Consider the following 12,879-nt stretch of genomic DNA (forward strand, 5'->3'; position numbering starts at 1 on the left):
GAAGCCCCTGCCGTGTGATAGAGGCAAGCACAGGTCAGTCCCAGGGACTCTCATCTGGCAGGAGTTGGTTCAATCTCAGATTTCACTTTTTATTATTATTATTAATTATTATTTACTTTTTAAATTTTATTTGATATTTTTAAACTTTCAAATCTATATTACTTTAATTAACTTTCTATTTCTTTTATATTCTGGCCTGTCCCCTCTCACCCAGGCCTGAGACCCCCTCCCCCAACCGAAACCAGACCCTCCAGCCATCCCCATCTCCAGCCCCGACTCAGACCCGGCCCCTCATAGCTGGGCTGCACAGAAGCAGAGGAGAAAGGGGGAGGAGGCACTTGAGAGGGATCCGCCGTCATAGCGAGATGTGGTTCCCATAACTCCTTTCCCCCCGTTGGGAAGAGGAGCTGATACCACACCAGCAGGGGAGCTTATCAGCTCAGCTCCCCACCATGAAGATCAGGCCCTGCCAGCACCGCTCCACACCCACCTGAGGCTTGCAGTTTGGGGGGTAAGGGGTAACGCATGGACCCCTGCTTCCCAAACTATGCCCATGTTAAAAATTGGGGGGTGGCCATGGGTTTTTAAGAATTTTGTAAGCCCCTCAGAGATAATGGACATATATAGCCAGCCGCTGCTCATGTTATCTATTTCCATTTTTGATATCATTTCATTCACCTTTAAATTAATATAATAAAGGGGATGAGATCTGGGTGTTCATTTTTCCACCACATAAGCTCCAAGAAATGGTCCATCTCACAAATCCTACCTTCCAGGGAGCACAGCTGCCTATTTGAAGGCCTCCTGTTTGCAGGTGTTACTGATGGGCTTCCTCTCATCCTCCCCATGTGCTGTGGTGCACTTTGAAAAACCTGGGCAACATGTTCCCCTCTTACTGCACTTCAGCTCATTAAAGAAAATCACAGAATCATAGACTATCAGAGTTGGAAGGGACCTAAGGAGGTCATCTAGTCCAACCCCCTGCTCAAAGCAGGACAAATCCGCAACTAAATCATCCCAGCCAGGGCTTTGTCAAGCCTGACCTTAAAAACCTCAAAGGAAGGAGATTCCACCACCTCCCTAGGTAACCAATTCCAGGGCTTCACCACCCTCCTAGTGAAAAAGTTTTTTTTCACCTAAACCTCCCCCACCACAACTTGAAACCATTACTCCTTGTTCTGTCATCAGCTACCACTGAGAACAGTCTAGATCCATCCTCTTTGGAACTCCCTTTCAGGTAGGTCAAAGCAGCTATCAAATCCCCCCTTATTCTTCTCTTCCGCAGACTAAACAATCCCAGTTCCCTCAGCCTCTCCTCATAAGTCACGTGTTCCAGTGCCCTCATAATTTTTCTTGCCCTCCGCTGGACTCTTTCTAATTTTTCCACATCCTTCTTGTAGTGTGGGGCCCAAAACTGGACACAGGACTCCAGATGAGGCCTCACCAATGTCGAATAGAGGGAAATGATCACGTCCCTCCATCTGCTGGCAATGCCCCTACTTATACATCCCAAAATGCCATTGGCCTTCTTGGCAACAAGGGCACACTGTTGACTCATATCCAGCTTCTCGTCCACTGTAACCCCAGGTCCTTTTCTGCAGAACTGCTGCCGAGCCATTCGGTCCCTTGTCTGTAGCGGTGCATGGGATTCTTCCGTCCTAAGTGCAGGACTCTGCACTTGTCCTTGTTGAACCTCATCAGATTTCTTTTGGGCCAATCCTCTAAACCCAGCCTCCTGTCTGTGTGAAGTCCCTAAATCATGGAAACATGGCTCCCTATGTTTTGTTTAGGTCCCATGAGAGGTGCTGACCTCTGTCGTCATTTTCTTCACTCCTTCCTTGAGGCCCTTTTTTTCCAAGCCTGGCATGATGATGTTAGGGAGTGCAAATGTCAATGTTAGGATTCAGGCCTGTATTTTTGCCTAAAATATAGTATTTTAAGTTTTGCTTTTACCTGTTTAGTTTTTGATACATATATATTCTTACTAATACATGTGAACAAAGGGATCCTTACTAAGAAAAAAAACACTAGTATGTTGCTTTTCCCCAAGCCAAATGGGTTTTTGTTAGAATAATATAAACAAATAAAAGCAGTTAAAGTGTTACTGGGCATGGTAAAAGTGTAACATACGAGTGAACACTTAAAAACTACCCCAACTCCTTATATCAAGGCAAGGTCAAGCAATCAGTCGAGAAGAACAAAGGGGGGATTTTGGTAAGGGGAGAGCCAAAAAAATGCCTGCCTCTGACCGTAGCACAACCTCACTCTCTTACCCCTCCCATGGGGTACAAAAGGGGTGAAATAAAAACCCCAGACGCATGAACCCCCAAAACACAACATAACCATAGGTTGTAAGGGGTGAAACTGCGGTGGGCATTCAGTTCAGGTATAATTATGCCGACTGAAAAGAAAAAGTCAAAACACTGAAACACAAGGCTGTGTTATGGAACACATGCTTGCTGAAAACTAACCCCAATAAACATTGGATTACCTGCAGTTTGAACTTCTGGTCTTCTGCTTTCTGTGCGCACAACAAGAAGGAGAAGGGGGAACGGGGAAGGGGGGAGAAGGGGGACGGGGATGGGGGAGGGAGATAAAGAAAGAGCTCGCTAACGAACAAGATCCTCTTAGCTTCAAATTACTGGCTCATTTTCCTTTGTGGAGTCAAACAGAGCTGTTTCCACAGCTCCATCTAGTGGCAGATCCTTCTTATACACACACTTTAATTCTGGGTGTTTTACTCCCCAAACAAATTGAACCTTGAGACCTTTCTTCAGAACATTAAAACAAGCACCAGAGATACTTTCCCCTTCCATTTGATTTCTTAGATGAAACTTATATTGTGCTGCCTTTCACATGGAACCAGAATTGCTCGAGACAGTGAAGGCAGGAGAGAGCCCTGCCTCCCTGAAGGTTGGTACCCTGAGCCAGGTCTCTCAAGGCAGTGAGATCAGCCTGAGAGCACTAAGCTCTGTAACACTGGTGTTGCTTTGTGAGGAGGGGAGAGTTTGTGTCTCCTTGTTTTCCTGTCTTTGCAACTGTAACAGCTAGAGACTTTTAGGGCCAGATTCACAAGGTGGATTTAGTGTCTCACTGCCGCACTAGGTGCCAACATTTAGAAACCGCTGGCATTCACGGAAACCCTGCTCAGCTGCTCCCTAGCCCTAGAGGTGCCTACAAACCTCAGGTGTCTAAGTTTCTACCTGTAAAGCCCTCAAGACGCCAATTTTTTTGCCAGTGGGCCTGCACAAAGCCCCCTAAGCACTGATGCTGCTGAGCAGCTCAGCACCTAATTCAGGCCTAAACCTCACTGGGATTTGCAAACTAGGTGCTCCCCCACCTATCTCGGTTGAGGGGCCTGATCCCTGTGGGTGTGCTCAGATCTCTCAATCTCTCCTGCTGAAGCTTTTCCACTCTGTGTACATACTTAAAACTTCCCTGAAGCAGGGACTTGGAACCAAGGTCTCCCAGGAGAAGGGACTAAGCCACTAGGCTACAGAGAGAGTGAGAATTACTCTACAGCCTAGTGGCTAATATGGCTAGTGCATTTGCCTGAGAGAGCCAGGTTCCAGACCCTGCTTCAATGAAAGCTGGACCCAGGTCTCCCACCTCCCATGAGACTGCCCTTCTGGCAGGCTCCTGGAGTTCCCAGGATCCTTGGGAGCCCCGCCTGCCTGCCTGGTGGGCTGCTGCCCCCTACTGGGGCTTCCAGGCACCACACTCCTCTCAAGGCTCTTCCCTCCCCATTCCCACAATGTCCAGGAGGGGTGAAATTAGTGTGTGGAAAAATGGTGGTACGCTCCTGAAGCTTGACCAACTGTGAAGCTGAGTTGAATTCACAGAGATCTTGGTCCTCCAGTTTCCAGAGAAGAATATGAAAGATTTCAGGGGGAAATTAATCATGTGTGGCTTTTATGGTAGCAGTCCTCTGCTAAGGCAAACAGAGTCTGGTGTCTCTGTCCACACCACACTATCAGTTCACATTACACTTACCTCCCAATCTCCATCCACAATTCCATACTCCCAACCCAACCCCTCAAAGATCTACAATAAGGACAAATGCAAAGTACTCCACTTACAAAGGAACAATCAGTTGCAAACATACGAAATGGGAAATGACTGCCTAGAAATGAGTATTGAAGAAAGAGATCTGGGGGTCATAGTGGATCACAAGCTAAATTTTGAGTCAACAGTGTAACACTGTTGCAAAGAAAGCGAACATCATTCTGGAATGTATTAGCAGGAGTGTTGTATGCGAGACATGAGAAGTAATTCTTCTGCTTTACTCCACTCTGATATGGCCTTAGCTGGAGTACTGTGTCCAGTTCTGGGTGCCACATTTCAGGAAGGATGTGGAAAAATTGGCAAGAGTCCAGAGAAGAGCAACAAAAATTATTAAAGGTCTACAAACATGAAAAAAATGGGTTTGTTTAGTCTGGAAAAGAGAAGACTGAGGGGGGACATGATAACAGTTTTCAAGTACATAAAATGTTGTTTCAAGGAGGAGGGGGAGGGTGGCTAAGCACTGGAATAAATTACCTAGGGAGGTTGTGGAATCTCCATCATTGGAGATTTTTAAGAGCAGGTTAAACAAACACCTGTCAGGAATTATCTATATAATGCTTAGTCCTGCTATGAGAGTGCAGGGGACTGGACTAGATGACCTTTCAAGGTCCCTTCCAGTCCTATGATTCTATGATTCTATTTCTGTTGAATTAGTCAACAGTGAAACAGCTAATGGTGTGCATAGATGCGCCAAATGGGATTTGAAAATGACGGTGTTCAAACAAAGCTTTAAGGCTGGGATTTTCAGAAGACCCTTGGGGAGTTAGGCATCCAACTTCCATTGGCCATCATGGAAGGTTAGCTGGTGGCATTACTGCCTTTTACATCCCTTTGAAAACCTCAGTCTCAGTGCCTATGATTAGGTAAACCAACTTTACAAAGCTGGCCCAAATATTATCAGTAGGCTTTAGAGTCAAGACCCTAATTGAGAAGCGAGAGATCCATCACCATGTTCCATGGACATCTTGGGTCAAATTTATCTCTGGCATAAATAGATTGATTTAAATGAGGTTAGAGCAAATATTTCTTTCTGGAGATTCCAAGTGACTGCTACAAATTTTAGATACTCAATTCCGACTAAAACTCAGTGGAATTCAGACACCAAACTTCCTTAGATCCTGTTTAAAATCTTAAACATGGATTTTCCACACAGAATCCTTTACCAGGGTCATGTTTAGTGAATTTATTTCCCACCCACAAGGCTTAGACACTTATTTCTTTCTGTAAAATTGTCAAAGCCAGAGAAGTGTGAGTGATCTACACCACTCCAGAAAGACACACTCTGGCTTTGGATGTAAACTGGCATAGAAATGTACATCAACAATGAATACCACTGTTTCCAATATACATCAAGGCTGTACACTACAATTAAATGTACTTCAGCAAATAACAAGATGCTGACTTCCCTCCCACATCTATAGCAGCATCATCCTTGAAAACACACCAGATGCTCTGGGGATATGTTCTCAAGAGCCCTTTTTAAAGTACATATACTTAAGTTCTCCTTCAAGTTCCCCATTGTTAGTAATAAAGAGCCAACACCATTTATTTATTTGAGCTACTTGGTGAGATATATTTCATGTTTTGCTGTAGCTATTATAATGGATCTGATTGTTCAATCTTTCATGCATGTTTGAATCTAATCTATCTATCTATCTGTCTATCTATCTACATTTCTATTTCCCCATTTCTGTATGTGTGTTCCTTTCTGTCTCTTTCTTTTCTATCTGTGTGACCATTTGTGTCTCTATTGGAATGTTCAGAACTTTCAGGTGTGGTGGAAATCAGAATCGGTAGTCTTTTAAAAAACTACCATGCCGTACATTTCATTCATGCAATCATCAGATAATGTAATCTTTCTGCTTTTGCTATGCTGAAAATTAATGGATCTCAGTATCAAATGGACTCAGAAATCTGGAAGTATAAATTGTGAAATATAAAGGATATAATTATTCTAAATTTTATTAATTAAAATATGTTATTGTTTTCTATATATTTATCACCAAATTATTATCTCTCCATCTATGTTTGTGTCTCTCTCTTTATCTATCAATCTAACTCTTTGCCTGTCCATTGAATTACTTGAAAATTATGGTTGTTGGGAGGTTAGAATTTGGCTCTTCAGAAGAGAGCTATTATAACCTGTCATGCATTGGCTGGCCCAGACATTTCATACTTCAGCACTATCTTTAGGGTATTATTCTTTCTCTTTGAACATCTGACTGACTTCCACACACATCATTGTGTTGTCTTTCTAATTCAACTAAGCTGAAAGCTGATGGTGGATCCCAATGTAAAGAGGACTGTGATACTTTGCATGGTAGAATTGTGGGAATGTAAACAAAATAAGAATGAAGCCTAGGGTGAGTCTTTATTTTGCTAGCAAATAAAAGCAATGATCATTATCATCTCTCTCTTTCTCCCTCTCTCTCTCTCTCTCTTCCTCTGTGTGGAAGCCTCTTTGTCTCCTTCTCGATCTGTCTGACCATGTGTCTGTCTATTGAAAACTTTTGGATATTGTGGTGAGAACAAATTGGCTCATCTGTAAAGACTTGCTATAACCTCCCATATCTTTGAAGGGCACAGAAAAGTCCTACATAAACACTTTATTTAGAAATTTGTGCCTTTTTTTCCCTGAACATATAAACATATGAGATAATGTAATATTTCTGATTTAGGTAAGATGAAAATTAATGGATTCCTATATCAAATGGACAGTGATACTTTGCATGGTGGGAATCTGGGAATGTAAAACAGTTTGAGTAACGAAGGGTAGAATTATTCTGTATTTTATTAATTTTAATAGCAACCTATCTGTCTATGATGTCCCTTCTGTTTCTCTCTTTCTCTGTTTCTGTACCTATAATATTATACTCAGTGCTTACAGTGAGGTTGTGGAGAACAGAACTTGGCCCCTTATTCCATAATGTTACCATGTTTCTGAAGTACACTGAAGTCTCTCCAATAGAAAAGTTTTGTTAGAATATTGAACATTCTTTCTGAATGGGCAGCTGAGTTGGAAAAAAAAAGACAAAAGGTACTTTGCATGAAATCTGGAAATGTGTAGCCACTAAGTAAATGAAGACCAGAGCATTTCTATATGTTCTTCCACTTCAAGAAAATTATCTATATATCCAACCTCAATGTTGTCACCTTACTCTGCCCCTGACTGTAATATTAAACTTACAGTCCACAAAGTCTAACTTCCTTTATTTATCACTTGGATAGGTACTCCACAGTCCATGGAAGGACAAGCTGTTTCCTGTGATTGGCCTATAGAGAAGGATTCCTGAACTCTGTTCCAAGCTGCAAAAGAGGAGTGGGTTCCAGGGTTTAGAGGTTCATGGGGCTCCTGGGTAAAACTTGGTGAATTTTTTGGACAAAGAGTTTATTTGGTATTGAGAAAGGAAGTTTCAGTTTTTGGACAAAGAGTTTATTTGTTATTGAGAAAGGAAGTTTCAGTTGTCCTGAAAATATTCACTAATTACATGAACTGTCAAATAGTTTCAGCCAAAAATATATATTTTCAGGCTAGATTCAAAGGGATCTAGGTACCATTCCCAAAAGAGCCAGAGGAGGAGGAGCACCCTTTAAGATTTTTAGCCTCCTTGTCCAGACACTCAGCTGGGACGTATCAGTGTGAATGCCTCTTCTAAAGCAGGGATTTGAACCACAATCATCCCCCCTTTTTCTAATTAAGCACCCAAACACGGTGCTATAGGCCAGGCTGGGTGGGCACTTTTCTTATTCTTTTCTTTTGAAGCTGTTCCATTTTGTGTCACTAAATAAATATTAATTGCAGCAGCCACTTGAACTTGGGACTCCCACCTACCCAATTTTTGATTTTTCAGAGCTACTAAGGGACACATATTCAGCCAGCTCTTCTCCTGGGTTCTGTGCCCTGCTAGGAGGGTGGGGTGGAAGGTAGGGAATATGATCTATTGGTTAGACAAGAGGAGGTTGGGCATCAGCCCTCTAAATTTCTATTTCCAATTATGGGAGGAGATTGGGGTCTGGTGGATTAGAGCCCGGGCGTTGGAGACAGGTCTGCTGCATCCCATTCCGGTTCAGGCAGGGAGTGTGGTTCAATGGTTAGAGTAGTGGGTACTAGGAGTGAGGTGCAACCTTGATATAGAGTTTTCTCTGGCAGTGAGACACCCTGGGTCTGTTTTGAACTCCAGAAGGGAAGCAGTTTCTGGTGATTAGATGAAAGTCAGAGAGTCAGAACTCCTAGATTCTATCCCATGTCAGAGAGGAGTTAAGTGGTTAGAGTGTGGGGGATGGAAGTCAGGACTACTGGGTTCTCTCCCTGGCTTTGGAGAGAAATGAGATCTGTTAGTTGGACAGAGGAATGGGAGGGAGAAAGAAACTCCAGATTCATCCACTGACCAAAGTGAAACTTCTGACATATTGCATCCTTACTCGTTCTTCTTGTTTGTACTCCATGCTCTTCTCCCCTGCAGTTAAGTGAAGAGGTGGCCATGGAGAATCAAACCACACCAACTGAATTCATCCTGTCAGGATTTTCCAAACTCTGAGGCTTGCGTTTCCTCCTCTCGGGCGTCATCTCCATCATCTACATCTTCACCCTGCTGGGGAACATGCTCATCCTCCTCCTTTCCTTGGTGCAGCCGTGTCTCCGAACCCCCATGTATCTCTTCCTGGGGAACCTCTCCCTCCTAGACATCTGCCAGACCACCACCACCATCCCCCAGATGCTGCAGCACCTTCTCTCAGGCAGCAGCAGCATCTCCTATGCAAGCTGCATGGCACAGCTCTACTTCTTCCTCTTATTTGTGGGGGCAGAGGGCATTCTTCTGGCCACCATGGCATATGACCGCTATGTAGCCATATGCAACCCACTGCACTACACAGTGCTCATAAGTAACAAGATTTGTTCCACACTAGTGGCTGCCTCTTGGCTCATTGGCAGTCTCAATGCAGCCGTTCACACAGTCCTCACAATCCACCTGTCCTTCTGTGGTGTCAACAGACTCAGCTACTTCTACTGTGATATCCCACCCCTGCTGGCTGTGTCCTGCAGAGACATCTCCCTCAATGTCACCATGACAGTGATCTCCAGCCTCTTCTTGGGCTGGGGTCCTTCTTTGTGCATCATCCTGTCATACGTGCACATTATGTTCAGGATACTGAAGATGCAATCGTCCCAAGGGAGGAGAAAGGCCTTCTCTACCTGTGCATCCCACCTCATGGTAGTCCTGCTCTACTACGGCAGCTGCATCTTCACCTACATCAGACCCATCTCCAGCTACTCTCTGGACAAGGACAGGATGATCTCCCTGCTGTACAGTCTCATCACCCCTATGTTAAATCCAATCATCTACACCCTCAGGAACAAGGATGTGAAAGGGGCTATGAAAAAGGTCTTTGATAGGAAAATGTTTTTCTAAGGGAGTCAAGATTACTGCCACCTACCCCCAATGCTGGGAAGGGAGTGGGATGTAGTGAATTAGAACATATGGGAGGTGGTATTCAAGATTCAGCCCACGTTCTAACCCCTTCCTGAGTAGAGAGTAGTGTCTAGGGGGTTAGAGAATAGGGGCAGGACTCCTGAGTTCTGTTCCTAGCTCGAGGAGGGGAGTGAGGTCTAGTGATTGAAGTAGGGGCTGTGACGGTGCCCCCCATAAGGCTTTATGGAAATATGCATATGAATGTATATATGACATAACTGGAATATGTTTTATGCTACTGTCATGGTGCAAGACTCACCCCTATGGTGCCTCCTGCTGGTCTCTCAGGGAATTAGCTCTTCCAGACCACCTCCCGGAACCTGGTGCCCCTTTCCCTGGAGTGCTGCCCCCTGGCAGTACCCCCACAGATCTGGGTTTCCCCTCCCTGGGGAACCACCACCCACTATCCCCACCTCGCCTCAGTCTTTGGCTACTGCCAGTCACCACTGAGTCCCCGCACAGTGGGGCAGACTGCAGTGTATGAGCCAATCATCCCAGGCAAGGGGGGTTTGGACCTGCTGCCTCTGCTTACCTGTGGGCTTCCCCCTGCAACCCTAGTACTTATCCAGCCTTACACTAGGCTAATGGAGACAGCTGGAACCAATCAAGGTCCCACTTATACTGTTTAAAAGCTCTTCTTCCAGTGCCCTCCAGGAGGCTGAGGTGAAAGGAGCTGGAGGAGAGGAAGCATTGCTGAATCCTGAGGTAAGGCTGAAGCTAGGAAAAGGGGGCCATGGGGGAAGTGGCCCAGGGAATCAAAGCGGTGTCAGTGGTGAAGGGAAAGCCACCAAAAGCTGCCCACATTAGGGTCCCTGGGCTGGAACCCAGAGTAGAGGGCGGGCCCAGGTTCCCTCCCCCCACCCTCCACCCCCATACTCTACAGAGATCCCCTGGAGAAGGGAAGCAGGACTCGGTCCAGGCAAGAGGCTGAACTGCGCCTACTGAGGTCTATGGAGCAACAGAGGTTGTGGGGTATTCCCCCTTCCCATCTCCCATATTGGCCAGTGATGAAAGTAACTCAATAGGCTGTGACTCTTGGTGCTACACTGAGAAAAGGAGGTCACATTGGGGCTTTATCGAGTTTCTGAGGTCACTGAAACTGCCCAGAAGTGCGGGACCTACCAATACAGACTCAGGACTTTGTCACAGTTCCCAGTCAACAAGCACTTAAGGACAATGGCTCTTAGAATGCTCCAATCCACATAAGAAGTCTACTTGAGGATGTTCAAGGTAGCATGTGACCCATGGCTGCTACCTGTAAGTTCTGAGTCATGCATGGAGTTGTGACTGGCCCATGTGACTCCAAAACTCCATATTGTAGCTGGGATTCTACACGGGGGAGTGAGGGGTGTCCACCCACCAGATAAAGTCTATTTAAACCCCAGGGAGACCCCTGCATGTGGTCTTCAGCTTGCTAAGGAGATAGCCTCTCCACCCCCAAGGATACCTGAAAGAAACTGGAACAAAGGACAGTAACTACAGGGGGTGTGAGTGTTTGCTGGACCCAGACTAGAAGGTGACTAGTCTGTAAAAGGAAGCTTACTGGAATTCCTCTAAGGGTGAGGTTTTTATCTCTATTAAGTTTTCTTAGACATAGACTTCCGTGTTCTATTTTATTTTGCTTGGTAATTCACTTTGTTCTGTCTGTTACTACTTGGAACCACTTGAATCCTACTTTCTGTATTTAATAAAATCACTTTTTACTTATTAATTAACCCAGAGTATGTATTAATACCTGGGGGGGGCAGTTATGCATATCTCTCTATCAGTGTTATAGAGGGCGAACAATTTATGAGTTTTACCTTGTATAAAGCTTATACCGGGTAAACATATTTATTTGGGGTTTGGACCCCATTGGGAGTTGGGCATCTAAGTGTTAAAGACAGGAACACTTCTTAAGTTGCTTTCAGTTAAGTCTGCAGCTTTGGGGCATGTGGTTCAGACCCTGGGTCTGTGTTGGAGCAGACTGGTGTGTCTGGCTCAGCAAGACAGGGTGCTGGAGTCCCAAGCTGGCAGGGAAAGCAGGGGCAGAAGTAGTCTTGGCACATCAGTTGGAAGCCCCAAGGGGGTTTCTGTGATCCAACCCATCACAGGGGCTGCTGGGAGTCAAGACTTCTAGGTTGTATTAAATGACGCTTGAAGTGGAATGAGCTGAAGGGTAAAGGTGGGGGGGGGGCAGGAGTCAGTCTTACTGAATTCTATTAGGGGAGAGGATCTAGTGGTTAGAGCGGAGGACTGGTAACCCAAGGGCGGATGAGTTTTATTCTTATTTCTGCTAGTAATGTATTGTTTGACATTAGGACAATATTTATGCCTAATTTTCCACGTGAGGACACTAGAGGTAATGATACTTACCCACTGCTATAAAAAGCTTTGATATCTCCAGATGAATGTTTTTATATCTGTGGAAATCGTTGTTATTAAATATGGAGGTCAATCACTAGGCAAGTTTGAGAGATGCATACACCATTACAGTTAAATTAAATATTAATTATATAATGTTAATGGCAGGCAGTATGTGGCCTTTAACATATACATTGGACATGACAGTGGAATCTGCTTGGCACAACGAGTGGTCAAGGACAACAGTCAGTAATCACTCTTTTGTCACTGACCCAACCATCTATCCACCAGGTTTTGATCTGCCAAGGCACCTATGGTCATCTCTGAACTGGTTTTGAACAGGACAGGACAATTGTGTGGCCAATCTCTTTAATTATGGTCAACTTCAGACTATGTCACATATCTTTCTCGAATGTCCACTGACTTATTTCAAATGGCAGTTTCTCTACCTGATTGATGATGGCTGGGCACGTTTTGCATATGCCAAAGAACATATACTTTTAACTACAGCCTTGAAACTGGATGAGGCTTGGATTTTCATAAGATGCTAAAGAATTTTGTTGCCCATCTCCCATTGAATTTTCTCATCGCCAAACTCATCCATTTCATCCTCACCCATAACAATTTTATATTCAACATTTGTCCAAACCAGGTGAACAGCCTTGGGTACTAGGATGGTACAATGTGCCACCCTCTTCATAAATCATATTGAATAAAAATTTCTGGACAAGTGCACCACAAAACCAATGATATAACTGAGATATGCTGATATTTTCATCCTCTGGACAGATGGCTCAAACTTCCTCATAGATTCCAGCACAACTTCAACAACTACCACCTGTCCCTTAAAAATGTGGTATACCGTATCCAGTGTAACAACAACAATGTGGGTGAAACCAGACAATAACTATGTTCTTGAATGTATTCACACAGGAAAATGATAGAAGACAAAGACACCCCATCACTTACGGGTGAACTTATGGTCTGCTTGATACTAAAA

General features: G+C 44.4%; 1 pseudogene; it reads left to right on the top strand.

Annotated features, from left to right (window-relative positions):
* Window positions 1–8,546: 8,546 nt before the first annotated feature.
* Window positions 8,547–9,476, top strand: LOC144273873 (olfactory receptor 5V1-like; annotated as a pseudogene).
* Window positions 9,477–12,879: the final 3,403 nt, after the last annotated feature.

Source organism: Eretmochelys imbricata, chromosome 13 (genome assembly GCF_965152235.1).
Source record: "Eretmochelys imbricata isolate rEreImb1 chromosome 13, rEreImb1.hap1, whole genome shotgun sequence".
Classification (NCBI taxonomy): Eukaryota; Metazoa; Chordata; order Testudines; family Cheloniidae; genus Eretmochelys; species Eretmochelys imbricata.